This window comes from Osmia bicornis, chromosome 9 (genome assembly GCF_907164935.1).
Source record: "Osmia bicornis bicornis chromosome 9, iOsmBic2.1, whole genome shotgun sequence".
NCBI classification, from domain to species: domain Eukaryota; kingdom Metazoa; phylum Arthropoda; class Insecta; order Hymenoptera; family Megachilidae; genus Osmia; species Osmia bicornis.
Genome location: NC_060224.1, coordinates 8,661,840 through 8,680,485, shown reverse-complemented (window position 1 = coordinate 8,680,485; position 18,646 = coordinate 8,661,840). Strand labels below are relative to the sequence as shown.

The following is an 18,646-nucleotide window of genomic DNA, read 5'->3' as shown; positions in this document are numbered from 1 at the left end:
TAGATTACTCCTATGTTCCGTATTCCCTTATCTCTGAATTTTATCAAGGATTTACAAATGTGCCTTCATATAGCACAAGAGAAAGACATGCAATTCCATGCGAAACATGCTCTAACAACACTCTTTCCTGTACACGGTTCATTTGATTCTGTTATATGTAGTTCATCACTGTAAATTATCCAAAACAAATGTGAAATTAAAAACGAATGGAAAAAAAATACACCCCGTAATAAATTTTAATTTATTTTTCTTTTTAGATTTGTAATATCTGATAGGCATTTTTTTTATATATCTTGGTGCTTGTTTGATGATTTATTATTGATTGTTGTGATTAAATTATTAGAGCTACATATATTTTTGTGTGAAAATAAAATCACAATATCAATAATCATTTCTATTGAATTAATTCTTTTTACTAAAAACATTGAAAATAATAAACAATTTTCCAATAAAATAGTTTTAAAAAAGTTACGTAGGTGACTAGTAGTCCAATTTCACTGTACTAATTACCTTCCCTGTTTTTTATTTAATACCTGGACCATTATATTGAATTTTGTGAACATTGTTTATTGATTTTCAATGTTTTGACTATCTTTTATAGCACTATTTAGATATTTATTAGTAAGAGTGTCATAACTTTTTCCTAGGAATGAAGTAATAATCTTTAATTAAGATTTATATAAATTACGTTAATGTATAAACTAACATATAAATTTGTTAAAATTGACCCATGTTAATTATCTGCATATGTTTCACAAGTTTATCATAAACTGAATGAATTAAAAAAAAAAGAATAATACATAATTAATAAGAATAGATAAAACTACCACTAATGCAGGCACGGACCCCAAAGTTTGACGGAACTGCACCGGGCAGTAACAGGTTCTTTACCTTCTTTATCTTAAGTTATAACATCATATATGCATATATTTATTATAATATTATATATTTAGATATAATTATCATTTTAAATTGTAAATTATATAAATTAAATTAAACTTATAATTTGCATTTTATACAGGGTGTCCCAGAACTGGGGTAGGACCCGTGGAGGGATAATTGCTGAGGTCATTCTAACCAACTTTCTCCTTTGCCAAAATGTTGGTTAAGGCCTCGTTTTCAAATTATTAACGAAAAACACTGGCCAATCAGAGCGCGCCTTTAGCGCGGGCGCGAGAGTGTTGGGTATGCTCTGCGTTCAAGCCGTGGTCGTGATCAAGTGTATCGACACCACGTCGGTGTAATCCTACCATTCCGCTATTATAATCACTGCCATAACTATGACCGCTTTCTGGGGTAGGCTTGGTCCCTTAGAAATTTCGAAATTTTGTATTCTTGTACTTTTGTACTTTTGTATTTTTGTATTTTTGCGTTCTTGTATTTTTGTAAATCTAAAATCTGGAAATTTTTGAATTTTAAAATTATAAAATTGTACAATAGTAGAATTGCGACATTTTAGAATGATGAAGGGTCCATATTTTTGGAGAGGGGACAGCTTACATTGTTGGGAAATCAGACCCACCCCGGTTTCTACCTAGTTACTTACCTAAGATTTTCAAAATAGAAGGTCCAAATTACGTCAATGTCTCTTTGTTTATGGATGAATCATTATTAATAAAAGATTTATTAATTACTTTTCAGTCAACAAAAAATAGTATCAAAAAATCGATTAACAAGCTTCCGATATGTAAACTGTGAAATATGAGAATCACCAATGTTCAGTTTAAAATCGTGACGAAATAAAAGTGTTGACGAGGCGTAAAATAATTTCTGGGAGTGAAACATTGATTACATCGGAATCGAAAATCAATAAAATAAAAAGCGTTTATCCATTTACCGATTTCCTGTGTTTTATCTAACGTTGAATAAAACCGGTGGTAGTCGATCAATCACACTGTTTCGTTTCATTCGTTATTCGTCGGTGGTTGAGTGCAAAAGGATGTGAAAGGTCACACGCCAACCAGATGGACAGCTGATAAAGGCTTGACCTGGCTTCTTTCCTCGTGAAATGGGTTAGAAGCGACTCGTGCTATCTGGAAGTGACGTCATCATTGAAATTGTGTGCACGTTACTTGAAGCGTCTTCAATGTGCGACATTATACAGGATGTTATATAACTGGTGATACAATTGAAAAAATTAAAAGATTCCAACACAAAAATATAAAATAATATTTTTTCAAAATACTGTTTTGATCGAAACGCTGCTTAAGCCTTTGAGTGCCGGGAGCCGATATATCGGTTCCTGCTACACTGGCGAGAAGTGCCAGAGCCGATATATCGGTCCGCGCCTCGTAGCGCTTTACTATTCGCATTGCGGGAGAACTCTATCTCAAAATAAATTTGTAAAACTGTGAAATTCGGCCGGTTTTTCTCGCATAGGCACCTCTATTTCGCCCGGCACTAAAAGGGTTAAGAAGTATAATGTTATTTTTATTGATATCAACACAATTTATGTAAAATTGCAAACAAAAATAAACAGTTTTAAGATTGGCGCCATAAATATACTGGAATATCTTGATTTATGGTGTAGCTTTTATAAATAACAAATATTTATACCACTCCCTGTCATTTTGCGTTAATTCTATATTTTCGAAAGCAGTGATATCAAAGTCTACTTTTATTCATTTAATCCGACGGAAAATATTTTTTTTTTCTATTTGTTTTAAATTTGCGGTATTTTTAAAAAATCACTGTACAAAAAATGTATCTCTGTTTTTTAGTGAAATATAATTTTAATCACAAAATAAATTTGTTAAGTTAAACTTTGTTTGAGCTCGCTTAAACATATATTAGTTGATTATTTTTATTTTTATTTATGAACATTACTTATTTATGAACAGTACTTAAACATGTACAGGGTAATCCTCTCGCAGCCGGACACACAGGAACCCCTTGACCGCACCATGAAGAGGTCTGCATTGTTACATGTCAGCGGGGACCTACCCGGACCGAGATGACTCCGTGTGTGTAACGTGTGCCTCCGGGGTCGATACCCTATCCTAATTTGTAAACACAATTATTTTCTGAACTGTTTGCTTTTTTTTATGTAATTCCATTCTTGGCACATTTTACAAAAAATGATAGGATATAATTATAGGAAAATTGGAAATGATTTCCTGATACCTTGATGTATTTTTGTGTGCGCTTCTGCAAATTATTGGACACATCTGCCAATGTTGCATTGGCAGAATTGCAATTATTATCCGACTTCGAAAAGGAGGAGGATACTCAATTCGATGTGTATGTTTTTTTTTTTTTTTTTTTTTTAATGTTCACCGATTACGTCGAGACGGATTGACCAATCGGAATGAAACTTTTTGCGTCTTATGGAGTATAGCTTCCCATTGGTCCCGTAAAAAAAATACTTTGTATTTTTTCATTCCTAACGACTTTTATCGCAAAAAACGTAATACTTCATTTATATCTTCCGGCGTTTATGCTGCAGGGAATGTACCGATTGCGATGAAACCTTTCACATATGTTATGCAAAAAATACAAAACATTCCAAAATGTAAATATTTAAAATTGACTTCTTCGAAAATGAATTGAAGTATTTAAATAATTTATTGTTTATTTTCTCATTTAGAATTTTACTTTTTCTCGATTGTACCACCAGTTATGTGATATCCTGTGTATCAACAACTAGAAGGGCCTCGAACCTTGCTCTTTTTCTCATGCTTGGTATTATACCTTGCCACGTTAAGATATCATCGGTTAAACGAAAACAGTTCTATTTGTGCAATGTTTATCGGAGACACATGTATCTCTTTATGTTTTGCATTTCTAAATGATTCAAGAAGCAGATATTATCGGTGAATACTCGAATAGCACAAGAAAATGCAAATAGGAACGACGACTACGAGAAACACACGTTGCAAGAAGAAAGGAAACAGATCTTGATACGTAAACGGTGAAAGAACTATACATATTTTTGATTAATTTCATTCTCGTTCAGAACAATAAGGATTTTGATCAAAATGAAATATGATATAGTGCACATGAGAATTCAGTGGGATCTAAGTTCCAAATTTGTTTAAAAAATACAGAACTTTGAATTTTAAATATTTGCCTTTGATACGTTCCCGTCTTCAATATTTTCTTATTTGCAGTTGGATGCGTATCTTTATAGTCATGTTCTAGAATCTAGAATATGCGAGAGCAACGCAAAGCAAGGTGTGTTCCTCAAAACCGGTGTAACGTACGACCCCACCACTTTTTTTCCTTTGATTTTTAGGTACTGTAATTCAGTGTAACATGCCACATTAGATAATATGCCATTTTTCAATAATTTCTTATTTAACTTAGAAATGACGATAATGCGACAATAATGCGACAATAAATAAATATTTACTTTTATTTCCGTTTATTTCCAGCTAATCCTGCTAAGTTATAAAACTATCATCTCGATGTAGGGGGAAGTTGCCGAAATCGTACCACTTAAGATATTATGCATAATATGAAGCTCTGGTATGTCTGTTTGAGAATTTAGCTGAGCAATTTTATAGAATATCATTTAAATAACCTGTGGACAACGTTAACTGCATTTTGAACGCAGTTGTTATGTCTTACATGCATTAGTAAAAAAATGATACAAAGGTACGATTTTGGCAACCGGTATCCTAAATCGTACTGGTTAGTTTTCAATATCCTATCTCTGAGTTATAAATAATAAATTGATTTTATTTAACATTGAGGACAATAATAACATTTTGTGGTTTTGACACGCCTGCACTGGCCTCATATACCCTTAAACATTGTATTATATTTTCAAGTTGAACTTCTTCATACAAACTGCAGAACCACTCCTCTTCATTAAGCGATACAGAAATATTTGCAGATGCACTAGTTGAAGACGTATGTTTTATTATAGCCTTATTCATGTTATTTGCACTTCACTGTCCGTACTTCCTTTTTGACATAACTATAACCTAAAAAAAATATCTAAAATATTGATCAATTGTTTAACTCGTACTGGTACGATTTGGGAAACTACGCCGCAGTACGATTTAGGCTACTCGCCGGCTCTTTTATAATTTTATTTTATTTTATTTATAAGTAAGTTTTAACATGATTTGAAAATTGGCACATGCACATAAAAACGTAGGCTTATATTTATGTAAAAATAAATATCATTCAATTATTTTTAAAAGAGACAGTACAAGCGCAACATGATTAAAATTTTACATTAGGCTGACCTGCTTTTTCAAATTTGTTAGAACAGGTACTGTAATTGATTTTGATACACTATTTAAGGTTTTATAGGAATATATATGTCTTAGCTTATAAAAGATGTTGCTAGCTGGTGTCGCCATTCAACATTAAGCAAAATTTGAATGTGGTACGATTTAGGAGACCAGTACGATATCGGCAACTTCCCCCTAATTCTATAGTCACGCAGTTAATTAATAGATCATAATAAACTACACTAATAAATGAATTGAATTCCGAAGAATTGTTCGATACCTTTTTTATGGTCGTATTTGTTGGTATAATACATCAAAAATGGCATCTTTCTATTTTATACGCTATAGTTGCTCTTTCTTCTCAGAATACCTATATCTAGAGAAAGTAAATATGACAATCATCCGCGACTCCGAGTCGGTTGTATAACACTGCATGTAGTCGATAGCAACACAAATTTAATAAAAATTTATAAAACTTTAATATTTATTGACTTAAATTATAATTAAAAAATTAACGTATTTGTAAGTAATTATTTGATATTGTAATTATGATAAATATAGGCCTAATCCTTACTTTCAGTATATTGCTCTCATTTTTCATTTGGTGTGCTTATGGTATAAAGTTTCGTTTAAAGAAGGAAATAATATTGTTTATCTGTTTAGTCACTGGAAACGTTATAACCGACCCCAGCTACTAATGTTGCAATCAACCCCGTCCGTGCTTTTGAACTTAAATTATAAATTTTGATCAACAAGGCCCTTAAAATTGTTATGAAACGATCAGCATTACTTAAAAAAATATCAAATTAAAGATTAAGAAAAAGAACAAGCACATAATTACAAAAGGAGTATTAATATTACAATTTTAAATCAGTAAGAAAAAGTTACCTTAGGGTACCGGAAAGTTATTTTGTTATGCGTCTATTGGTTATCTACATTTACTGTTGGGAGATTGATAGGTCTATTCCAAATGTCATTTTTCATTACAGAGGGTGTTCGACAACAGGCGGGACAAATTTGAAGAGATGATTCTGCGGGTCAAAATAAGACGAAAGTCAGGAAAAAAACACAGTGTTCGTGGCTTTGTTTTTCAGTATTAACGTTAAAACATTCGAATAAAAAACGCCTGAAACCGATAGGGGTGTGTACAGCCACAGCCAATGGTTAATGAATACTAGAAGTCTATTACGTGATATTGTGTTCCTTTTCGTTACAGTATGATATAAAGTGCTGACAAATCGTTACCTAGCAACAAACCCTTTTCTTTAATCTCAGAAGAAATGTTGTAACGCACACTAAACTCACTAAAATTAATTCAATATTGCTAACTGTTCACATGTCACATTAACCGTTTGAATGCCACGGGTTTTTGCAAAAATCCGGTCGAAAAATGCGCTTCTTCTGTTTTATGTCAGAATGCGTTATGCAATGCGGTAACTCTGTCTAATAATAAGCTTTTAGTATTCAAAGACTGTTGCCTATGACTATAAACACCTCTAGTGACACTACGTTCAATCGTCAATGTTATGCAGATTACCGGTTTTAGAGGTTTTTCATCCGAATCTTTTAATTTCAATAACTTAAAGACAAAGCCGCGAACGGTATTTCGTCATTCCTAATTTTTGACTTATTTTGACCCACAGAATTATCTCAAAAATTTGTCCTACCGAACATTCTGTAGATCCAAAATTTATGTTAACTTCTATTCAATGTTTAGATATATTTAACGTATTATTACCTCCCCCACTCGACTCTACTGTTAATCTTACGTACTCTAACGTAACAAAAACAAAAATAACATATTCGTGGAATAAATGTATGTACTTCAATTATTCGTAACGTCCTTCCTGCGGTATAAGAGTCACACATGCAACTACATGTATCACACATGTGGCTATGTGTAACTTGTCCACATACAAAACATGCAAATAAATTCGTAGGGGTAGCAGGTACTTGCGTGTTCCGCATATAAAATTCATTTAAATAAGTATTACTTCAGGTCAAAATTGTTTCACGAGTTGCGAAGTAAAGTGCATTAAGCTACATAAATATTGAACAATGTCGAGTATACATATACTGTAAAATGGGGTTCAGAAAAAAAACGTTAAGCAAAAGTAAATAATTGATTAAAAATTATTGTTTGATATACGTTATTCCTTTTCACCTTTTTAACCGATATCACCTAAATATTAAAAGTGAGTTTTAGTTACTTTTCTTAAATAATTTGACATTGCCCAAATTCAAAAAGTAATTTCTATTATATAAGATTTGTAAATGTCTTTGTTAAATACTCGAAGAGATACTTTTGCATGTTTTGTTCAGATCCGTTATAAGTTGTCTTTATACCACAGTACACTGTGAACCAAGGTCGAATGATTAACAGGAAAATACCAGTGTACAGATTTTATGTATAAGATATAAAAGAAAATATTGGAAATGTATAATGACCTTTGATTGCAATCATAAATAAAGTACTAATTTAAAATAAATATAAGGAAGATCTTAGAATAACGGATAAAAGTGACGAAATAGGAGAGAGTGTTTGCACTTTCAGTCTGGGACGAATTTTAAAATACATTTTGAAACACGCAGGGTGATAGAATCACTACGTTGCGTTGGGGCGGAGAGTATAAAGGGCGCGTTTTACTCACACCCGAAATGACCGTGTTTGCGTTCCACTTACTGGCCACGGTCATTTTATCGTTAGTCGTACTGAAGACCTCATGGATGACGTCACGAACGACGACCATGACATCTGTATGCAGAGTTCAGGTCAGCATAATTGCTCGTGGCGCGTAGTTTACTTTGAACTTGCCAAGCAAAAACGTAGTAAATATATTATTTTAGTAATAACATATCAGCATGACTATTAGGTACTTTCGAATTTTTTCAGATCTTTTGTTAAGATACGCCGTAGTTAAAAAAATGAAAAACCAGTTATTTCACCTGGAAGAGTAACTTCTACTTCGCATTTTTATGTATATTTTGAATGGATTCACATTCACACAAATGGTATAGAAGTTAGAGAAATAAAATTAACTTAAACAATAAATACGATATGTACCAGAGTGTTGAAGTTTGTTTCAACAGCGTCACTGGTCCTACCGCGGCATCCCTACGCCCTTTACTTTTTCTTGATCGTAGGTGCTTAAATCGGTGCTTTCTCTTTTCTTTTTTAGTTGAAGATTAATTTTTTAGAAGTTATAGTAACTGCAATTACGTATTGAAATTATTGTTATCGTTATCATATTTTTGTGCCACTTTTCAAATTCACAGAAGCGCGGAAAAATATTCAAATTTTTAAAAAATATACCCCAAAAACTAACCATTCCGCTGGCTCAGTGATGTTCGAGGGAGCGCTGGACTTTCTCCACTCTATGTCCTATCCCATTAAATATGTTGTGGCAGATAAAGTATAGAACAGAATTTCTCTTTTTTTGTCACAGACTATTTGTCACGCGGAGTGGAGAAAGCCCGTAACTCCCTTGAGCATCGCTGAGCTACAGAAATATTCAGTTTTTGCGTTTGAGAACGCGGACGTTAATAGAACGTACCCTAGGATGTATAAAATAAAAGAGACATTGAAACAGAAGGCAAAAAAAGAATATGATCTTCAACCTTTTCCTGATATCTGAAAAGAAAAACATGATTAGTAGTTTGAGAATCTATCATCCTAGAAGCGCTCGACAAGACGATTATCTGCGAAGAAGTGCGAGGCTGACCTACCATATTCAGATTCTTCGACATTGCCCAGATGGAGGCAACTCGGGAAAATTCTGTCTTCTAGACTCTAGAAGATCCTTAATTTAAATGTCGTGTAGACTAGGCAAGTACAGTAATCCCGCCATTTACGCAGGTAATTCGTTTCACAAAAACAGCGCGTAAATGGAACCACCGTTCCAGATTCTCAAATATGTATTTAGCTCTTACTGGGGTAGAAAAGTTTTAACTAAAGCCTTTTAAAAAGTTCACGCAATTACGAAATAAATTACATTAGGGAATTCCCGATTCTGTATTTTCAAATAACGCATCGTGGTGACATCTGGGCTCCAGTAGCTCAAGCGCGTTAAAATAAATCCGCGTAAATGGAGGCATTACTGTAACTTGCAAGGGGGATAGACCCAGATCCAAGAGTAAGAAAGAGGAAAATTGCCTTCCTGGTAGGCTATTAGTATGAGCTTATCCCTCTCCTCCTCTCTTGCAAGTTACTTCCGTAGTCTGAACGTTATCTTATTCCAGCGGGCCACTGCGTACAAGTCAATAAGTAAAGCGATGACCTTTCGAAACAACACGAAGTAGTATGCCGTTTCTGGACAATTTTAACCGCTGAAAGAAACTTCTTTTTTTATTCAAGAAAAAATCTCCCTTGGTTTCTCGAATCCCATGAGAGAATACACATATAATCCTTACATTTACACTAATATCATGTTTACATCTATTGTATCATTCTTAAAATTATTAGTTCTTATTCTACGTATTGATATTCCTCAATCCTAGTATTATTCTAAATAGCCTAAACATGACTGTACTTATTGTTAGAGCAATTAATAAATTTTGTAACGGTGGAAGAAACGGAGGTCCTCAATCGAGCCTCCCTGTGGAGGCCGAAAAGCGAACATTCAAGAAGAAAGGGATGCCTTACTACAGGCCTGTCCAAATAGGGGAATCCACTCCTGGAATACATGTTTTTGGTCCCCTTCCAACGCTGCTCCTTCTAGTAAGGTGAGACGGTTCCGACTGCCGTCTCTCCGTCTTTCCTAGCGGCGGTATTGTCTCCTCGGAGAGATGGCAGTCGGAACCGTCCCACCATACTTGAAGGAGCAGCGTTGGAAGGGGACCAAAAACATGTGTTCCAGGAGTAATTTCCCCTACTTGGACAGGCTTGCCTTACTACATATATCGGCTACAGCGCCACAGAAGCAGGACTTATCATCAGTAAACCTGTAGTACTGCCCACCGAACATAAGAAGTCCCATGACAATAATGAAATCTAATTGGTCGTACCCTATCTCAGCTTATACATACTTTCGGTCCTGCGATTGGTCGAAGCGGTCACATCTATTATTTGGACTCGTGTGAAACTAAGAGGGTTAGTCGATGTGTGCGTAGTACCTCCTCTTACCTCTGTGCCGTCCCGCGGGACTTCTTGTGTTCGGTACTTACATACGTCAAAAAACGAAACCGGAACTTGCTTTGACCAGTGCAGACGACGCCATCACCGTCGCCGATCCTTAACCTACTTTTCTCTTAAAGATTTAAGTAGGTCCTATGCCGCAACTGGATAACATCCTGTCAAGATGCACTTCGCTGTCTTACCTCCTCTAAGAGCTGCAACGCCTTTCTTCGGTCCACTCCTCATAAATATTTGCGTGTACTGTTTAACATTCATGTATTGTCTATACTACATTGATTTAAATCAACGGCTCATGTGATTGTAGCTTTAGGTTGTACACTTCTGTCTCCTTCATTTATAACGTATGCAAATTTTGATGTATAGTTCCCCGTATTTTTCTTATGCTGTGTGTAACATAGTGTAATAAATCGAATACACAGAGTAATCCGCAATTCATGGTAAAAATGGGGTCAGGGTGATTCTGTAGCTTAAAATAAGACGAAAATCAAGAATAACAAAATTGTGTGGGAGGCTTCGTTTTTAAGAAAAATGCATTTGAAAATCAGTTTAAGTACGCGTGTACTTAAATAAAGTAACCATTATATTGTTAGTTGAGCTTAGTTTATTATTTATTTGTTTAGTTCACATTTTTAAGGCAAAATATTGTTCAAAGTACTAACCATTTTTTCGTATTCAAAATTTTAGCCTTCGAACTAAATTTTGTCTCATTGTTCAATGCGTATCCCAAATTTTTATTTTCTCCAATGCCACCATGCTTCGTCGTTTTAAATGTTCGACTTACGTCTTTAGAATAAACTAATCTTTTCACGTTTCCCCACAAATAAAATTCGAGAACATATTTAAAAATAATCCGTAACATCGGCTGTTAATCAGGTATACACGGATTTAAGCTGATGTTCAAATACATCTTTCTCGAAAACGAAGCCTTCCATGCAATTTCGTTATTATAAAATCACTCTGACCCCATTTATAACAATGAATTTCGGACCGCTCTGTATTTCAGATAGTCTAAAGTAAGTACTACTTGCTGGTCATAATCTTCAATTACTAACGATATGTTTACATAAACCTTTTTCTAGATATTATGTAGCATAGAACACCCTGTATAAAGTTTTTCAATAAAGGAGAAGTGTTTTTACCATGAATCTCTGGAGGGATCGCTATATGTATACCGCTTGAGACGAGTCGAGGATCGTCAGTGGCGACCTTGGCCTCTGTAGTGATTAGTTAGCACATAACGCAAGACACATATAAGAAAGGGTAATACCGGGCACGCGATCCAATGTGTATAAACCAACTGCAAGGAAATCGCTGCGACAAAATCCTTGCTACTCGTTCCGCGTTCTGCTTTCAAATACAGTGTGTTCGAGTTAATTTTTTACAGTCCCGGTATTTCTTATAATTCGCGATGAGAATATGTATAATACACTGGTTGAATTTGCTGCTTTCTGATGATAAACTTAGAATAATGGTAAATAATGTGAATTTTATATAAATAGTTAGAGTAAACATACCATTTCCAATTTGACCCTTTAATATATTTGCTACGGACGCTGTAAATTAATATTATTGTTATTTTAGTTTTAATTCTCGGAAAATGCACATTCTGGATTAAGGCCATTTTGACCCATAATTAAAATATTATTGTGTACAAGTTCCAAGACTAGGTTTTTTAAAGAATTAAAAATATACTCTCTTCTATAAATAACCTTTCTATATTTTGCATATTTTATTTTTTTATAGCTGGGTTAGAATGACACTGCATTCGACATGCGCGGGTTAATCTTTCCGACTTGATATAATTACATTCTACTTTTACATAAATTTTCTTACGCTACACGAACTTTGCAGTTAATTATCGAGGAATAAAAAGTAATTATTCTAACTATTGTACCGAAAGTTTTTAATTAATATCTCGGAAACTAATAGGAAGCCGAAGATACCACTTTATATTTGGGGTCCCCTCGCCATTCCCCTCATTTCATCTTGATCGGTTACCGGGGACATTCGGAACTTTATCCCCTAATTCTATGCCAAATGATACCTTATGGTGAGATTATCCATATTAAATGATACTTTATGATCACATTGGTCGCAAAAATTTAAGTTGAAATTGTTAAAGAGTAATTTATTTACCTTTTACAACGGAGCCTGGGTAAATCATGATCTAAACTTACAAAACACATACAAGGATATAATACTACAGTTAAATGTATAATTTTTAAACGAAAGAGTTTCATACATTGGAAGAATAATTTTTAAAGAAACAGTGTCAAATTTAGAAAATGAAAATAATACTAATAATTTTTCTTCGTTTGTTGAAAGAATCGGTACGGCTTGCTCCATGCTGTTTCTTTATTGTAGGAGTCTGTCGCTTAGTACCTACTGTAGAACTTTAAAAAATATTTTTGAACATTTTTTTCTTTCTTAACACGTGTAAAATCATGGTGTAAAAGAGTTTCTCGTTGTCGATGATTCAAAGTTTGCCTGAAATGGGGCGCACCAATTATATTTGTAATTTCTCCGATACCGTCAAATAGAATGTTTGAAAATAACGTAATTTTAATATTCGGAAGTTTTAAAAAATTGAAAATGTTAAAAAAACAAGAAATGCATATTCGCTCGCATAGAAACTATCAATGATTGTATCCGTGCCTCAAGTGTCATGTTTTCACTTGACATACATAGCATTTCATGTATTCTCTTGGGTTTACAAGTATGTTGTTTTTACTCTGCAAGTAATCTCCGAACCCTTCCTTTGAACGGTAAAAAAGGTACAATTTTCGGATCGGCCCGATGCTTACCTCCGTATCACAAACCAACAGGCAAATTTTCAATACACGGCAACGAAAAAATCTCTGAAAAATTAACATTGTCCTTTTTCAATAATCATGGAGATGATTATTAACATTGCTGTTTCATGTGCATCGTAACACTGAAGGTAATTGATATATTTAAATATATTTAGACATTTAATATATTTTTAATTTAATATATTTATAATATATTTAGAAATTTGTCTAAATTAAATTAAATTAAATTGATAAATAATTTCATCGATTTTGAAATGAGTTCAATAATACTGCATAATACTAATATAATTTTTATTAATATTGTAAGCTTTAAATAACTGTATTAATGCCTAGTATACGTGGTAAACGCTAGATATCGTAATGGATATTAACCGTACATCCATATCTGGTATGACCGCGACCCGGCGTATGTGCGCGATACATATTTAATTTTAAAATATGCAAAAATGTAAAAGGCAAACAGCATATAATACATCAATGGATTCAGAAAAAAATTTATGTTCTTTTTTGTTATTATGTAAATTGTGATTACTTTTAAAATAATGTTATAAACAAATTATTTTTTACAAAATTTATGACCAGTTGTTATATGTTCATAAAAAACCATGAAACTTTTCCTTCAAAAGTTTTCTTCTATCTATGATAATTTCCGAGATAGCCTATTGTACCCCAAAATTTTAAGGGGTCGTTTCACCCCCTAAATATGAAAACGGGCAAAAATAAAAAAATACGTATACCTTATTTTTCGATCCTTTAACACATATCCAAAAATCCAAACAATCGGAGGCGGACATCTAAAAACCCTTCCTTGTAAGTCGTGGTATTTTCAGTGTTAGATTTGTATTCCACGAAAAAATAAATATCTAAAATTACCACAATAGTATATACAAATTTGTCCACTGCTTGACACAGTCTGCGACCTTTCAGAATATTCGGGGTTTGTTTTCTGTTATAAAGTCTTGCCATAAAACTTTGAAAAAGAAAGGACAGTCAATGATGGGCCATGATGGGGTATGTGCGGGCAATGACGCACTCAGAATTTGTTCATAAAAGTAACTAAGTTGAACGAATAAAAATATTTTTAATACAAAAAACAGTGTTATTAATATGTGACATAAACAGTAACACTAATTTAATTAGGAACAGGTTTTGGAAAATTTTCTGTTGCTCCCCTTCCTTTTTCTTTGGGGGATGCTAGAGCCCCGTAGCCCCCCCTTGAGTGCGCCAGTGTCAGCGCGGGGTATGCAAGGACGCGAACTTTCAAACGTTTGGGACGTTCGACTCTGTTCACCACATGGCAGAATAAGGGAATATACTAAGCGCTTAGTATGTCATTCTCTGTTAAAAATGCCTACTTCTGCTACCTGTGAAAAAGGTAAAAATGCCCACCTGTTAACAGTCTGCTAAGAGACGAGTCTCTGTTAACAGTTAAATGATATTTTTGGTTTAAGAATCATTATTTTATAAATATAACAGTAATTTTCGAATTATTTTTTATTCAGTTCTTGTATTTTTTCAGAATGTTATATATCAAATATTCTTATTTTTCATATATTTATTTAGTATCGATTATTACAATAATTATATTATTGTATTACAATAAGAATGTAATACAATTATAAGGTAAAATATAATTGTTTTCCAAGCAGCACCGACGAGATAATTATTGTACTGTCACAAAGCTAAATCATCTCGTTGGTGGTATAACAGTTTTTTTCGGGGGTACAATGGGTAATATCACTATTCTACATTATCCATCATTCCTATTTACCGATCGTATCCCAGGCCCACTGGGCCCACTTGGCGTGCCGAACTTTAACACAGGAGTTGGCAGTCTTTAACAGTATCTCGTCGGTGACTAGACATGTATCTATCTCATTTTATCTCGTTGCGTGTATTCTCTTTCTTTGTCTACTAAGATATGGCAACGCTGAGCTGAAGGCTATAAGCAAAGGGGTACAATCCTGGGTATCGAAGCAATCTTCTGTTACCGTCAACGCGTATTAGACTGTTGTAGTGCGAAGTGTTTCACATTTTTATATTAGGATAGAGCAGATGGCGTTCGTTCTCGAGGCACTGTGGCGCTACCGCGCCTACAGCGGCTCGCTGTCGCGTTAGAGTTTACTCTCTAGGTTCGGATGCCTTTTCGGGTCTTCCCTGAAGTTCGTAACAACGACTTTCATGGCGTCTGAATTCAAACCGTCACGGTACGCGTTAGGACTTCTAGTTCGACCAGTTCGATTAAGTTGTTTAGCGTGCTCGACAAAAATTGGTTCTCATTGTTAAAGCCTTACAAATAAACATTGTGCTATTTTCCCCATAAACGTGTCGGATTATTTCTAGCGCACCCCGAACAATTAGCGGGTGGAATAGGACGCTTTATAAATATATGGGCTGGATGGTCGGATAGTGGGACACGCGGATAACAAGGGACAAGACCGACGTTACCGACCTGGCCAGCACCCAAAGCACAAATTCACGAGCCTTTGAGAACAAAGGCATGTCCAGTCTTCTACCATCTATAGTCACTGGTGATCTGTTAATGTGCTGAAAATTATTTCATTTCTCACATTACCTACTAGGCACTCGTTAAAGTGAAAATAAGATCTTTGTTAGAACAACACCAACGTTTCTATACGCTTAAATTAATATAACGTTAATTACTTATTTTTAGATATCTAAAGAATCCAGTTAATACAATCAAACAATCAACAAATTAGTTGATACAGGGAGATTCTTTCGGCGCGCAACACAATAGCCGCCCCGCACAATGGAACCCTGCTGTGTTTGCGGGCAAAAAGCCCAGGAGGTCAAGACGCCGGACCCAAAACACAGAGCAGTCCGGCGACTTGACCTCCTGGGCTTTTTGCCCGCAAACACAGCAGGGTTCCATTGTGCGGGGCGGCTATTGTGTAGTGCGCCGAGAGAATCTCCCTGTAGAATCAATGGTAAATCTACAGAATTACGGCTTCTGTGAAAACATCTCCCACGAGTTGAACTATGTATATATTAAATTCGTTTCGGTGCCCGGGGGGCTGCGCCTCCCAGACCCCCCTTATATACTACACTAACTAATACTGATACCCATTTTTATTATAAGGAAATAATAAACACAATATACAATGTAACATATTTATTTAAATAAAACGATTATATTAAATTACATCATATCAAAAATGGCTATTGGTACTAGTTAGTGTAGTTCGTAGGGGGGGTCTGGGGGGCACAGCCCCCCAGTAGACGGGACAAATTGAATACTTTAAATGTTAATAACTTTTTTGCTACGCACTAGCAGCAAACGCAAATTATGAGAAATAAAAACAAGCGGCGACGACAAAACACTAACGTAACCAAACTAAAAGTGGCGCGATAGAGGTGAAGAAGTGAGGGAAGGAAATGAGGGAAACAAACTTTCACACTTTAACGACACGGAAGCCGTTAATGTGCATATTACCCAGGTAAAGTGTGGAAAGCTCTTGATTCCGCCCATTAACGGAGCAGATCAGTTAATCTGCAGATTAACTAGGTAATGTGAACATTAACGGCTTTCGCACTTTAGCGGTAACATATGCACTGTTGGAGCATAGGCTTATTAGCGAGGTCGTCAAGGCAATTAGTCCAAATTGTATCATGTTTGGTATCATTTTAATCAGAAAAATCTCACCAATGCATTAGTAAAAGTTTCATTGAGAAAAAGTCAAAAGTAAAAAGGTTTTATTGTTGAATTAGTATTAGTCACAGCGATACGTTTCGGCTCCTCGCTTTGAATCCTTGGACCTCTATCTCCTCCACTATCTGTCCCTTTCTATGTTCACGCTTGGCTGTGATTATTTTTGGTTGCTATTATTATTTTTTTTTTCGTAAAACTGCAGAACAAATACGTCCTCCTCAATTTCGATGATTTTTGGACCAGGAAAAAGTTGGAATGAAGTTCCGAATACGACCGGTCGCCGATCAAGATGAAATTTTGAGGGGCAGGGGGAGGGAGGAGGGGACCCCAAATATAAAGTGGTGTCTTCGGCTTCCTATTAGTTTCCGAGATATTAATTAAAAACTTTCGTACAATACATAGAATTTTTCCTATACAGACGTAACTAACACAACCGTCTTCGATGTAGTAAGCTGACATCGTCAAGTGTCGAACAGCCGTTGACACAGCTGGGGTTCCAACCTGACTATCTATAGGGTGTCCTATTCAAAACTTTGGAGATACGACGACTGTTATAGCGTTGCCGGCCGCCTTCCGGAAATTTATCTAGCCTAACCTAACCTACATATAAATCAAATGTGTTTAATTCCTTGAGAATTAGTAATAAAATAGAAGGGTCACTCTTTATGGCAGTAATAATTAAACCCGCCGCAAGTGGTTGCAATTTTTTAAAATCATACAAAAAGTTAAGGTTTTAGTTAAATGTACTTCGTTTCAATCAGATCCTATTATTTAAAAAGTTGTTAACATTTTAACTTACTTTATGCACTGAATAGAATCTATACTAATCTAGTAAACTTTATAATTCATTTGAATTTTATCTTTTCGAGTAAAGTTCTTTACAATCGTACATTGAAGTTACGGGTAATATCATCAGCGTTTTGTTCTGATGAATTTCTACTGACTTTTAGTGCGGACCACAGCAAAACGGAAGAAAATATGAAAAAACGGATTACACTACGTTAAACAACAGTTTGTTCTCTATCGATGTATGCAAATAGTTTTTCAATTTTCGAATTCACGAAAATCGAATTTTGATCGCCGAAAGCCGTTTTGTCCCTCTGTGCGATGTCTAGGCGGGGTGGATGGTGCGTAGCGTTTGGCACAAGCCTAGGTGGCCTGAAAACCACATTTGCCAGCTGATATTAGTAGTGCAGTATTTTTGCGTCACAGTTGTTCAATTTTGCTTTTCAGTATTTGCTTTTAAAGCTTTATATTTACAAAGTCGAGTCACTTTTATTAAAATAGTCTGGTAAAAACGTTTATTTCCTCGCTCTCTTCTCCATTCGCTATCGTCTTCGACTGACCTCACACCGCGTTATGCATTTCCTTTTACCTCCAATAACTCTGTCTTTCTTTCACGCTCATCCTCGTCTTTCGTACTTCAAATTCATTCTGTCACGTTCACTGCTCTCTGTCATACGATCCCTATCGCTCGGTCGCTTGCGGCGAGTGAAATTCAAGTTCATCGTAACTTCCAACCCCTGTATCTCCACCCCCTTAAGACTTGGACACCTGGAACCACCATATTTGTGATCCTCATCCTCCAAGCTATCCGACTATCTTCCCCACCTCCCTGGGGGGGGGGGCAGCCCATATACTAAATCGTAGCCGTGAAATTTCGCCGATATTCTTACTTTTAATAAAGTGAGAATATCATCTTTAGTTTGTAGACGTTTAATGGAGGGGAGAGTTTCGTCTCCCCGGACGCCTTGAGTTCGGGCCGGGGAGCGCTAGATAGCGGCGAGATTGAACGGAGCCTCTCGCATGCGCTCGCCCGGCATGCCGTTGGGATATATTGGGATAT

At 35.2% G+C, this 18,646-nt stretch overlaps 1 long non-coding RNA gene across 2 annotated transcripts; it reads right to left on the bottom strand.

Annotated features, from left to right (window-relative positions):
- Positions 1-983: 983 nt before the first annotated feature.
- On the bottom strand, positions 984-2,932 carry LOC114881787. Of its 2 annotated transcripts, XR_006829678.1 has the most exons (4): positions 2,844-2,932; positions 1,838-2,033; positions 1,547-1,692; positions 985-1,398 (listed from the first exon to the last, which is right to left on the bottom strand). It is a non-coding gene; the product is annotated as an uncharacterized LOC114881787 (long non-coding RNA). The 2 variants fall into 2 exon arrangements; XR_006829677.1 differs by having other exon boundaries at positions 984-1,398; positions 1,547-2,033.
- Between the last annotated feature and the right edge of the window lie 15,714 nt (positions 2,933-18,646).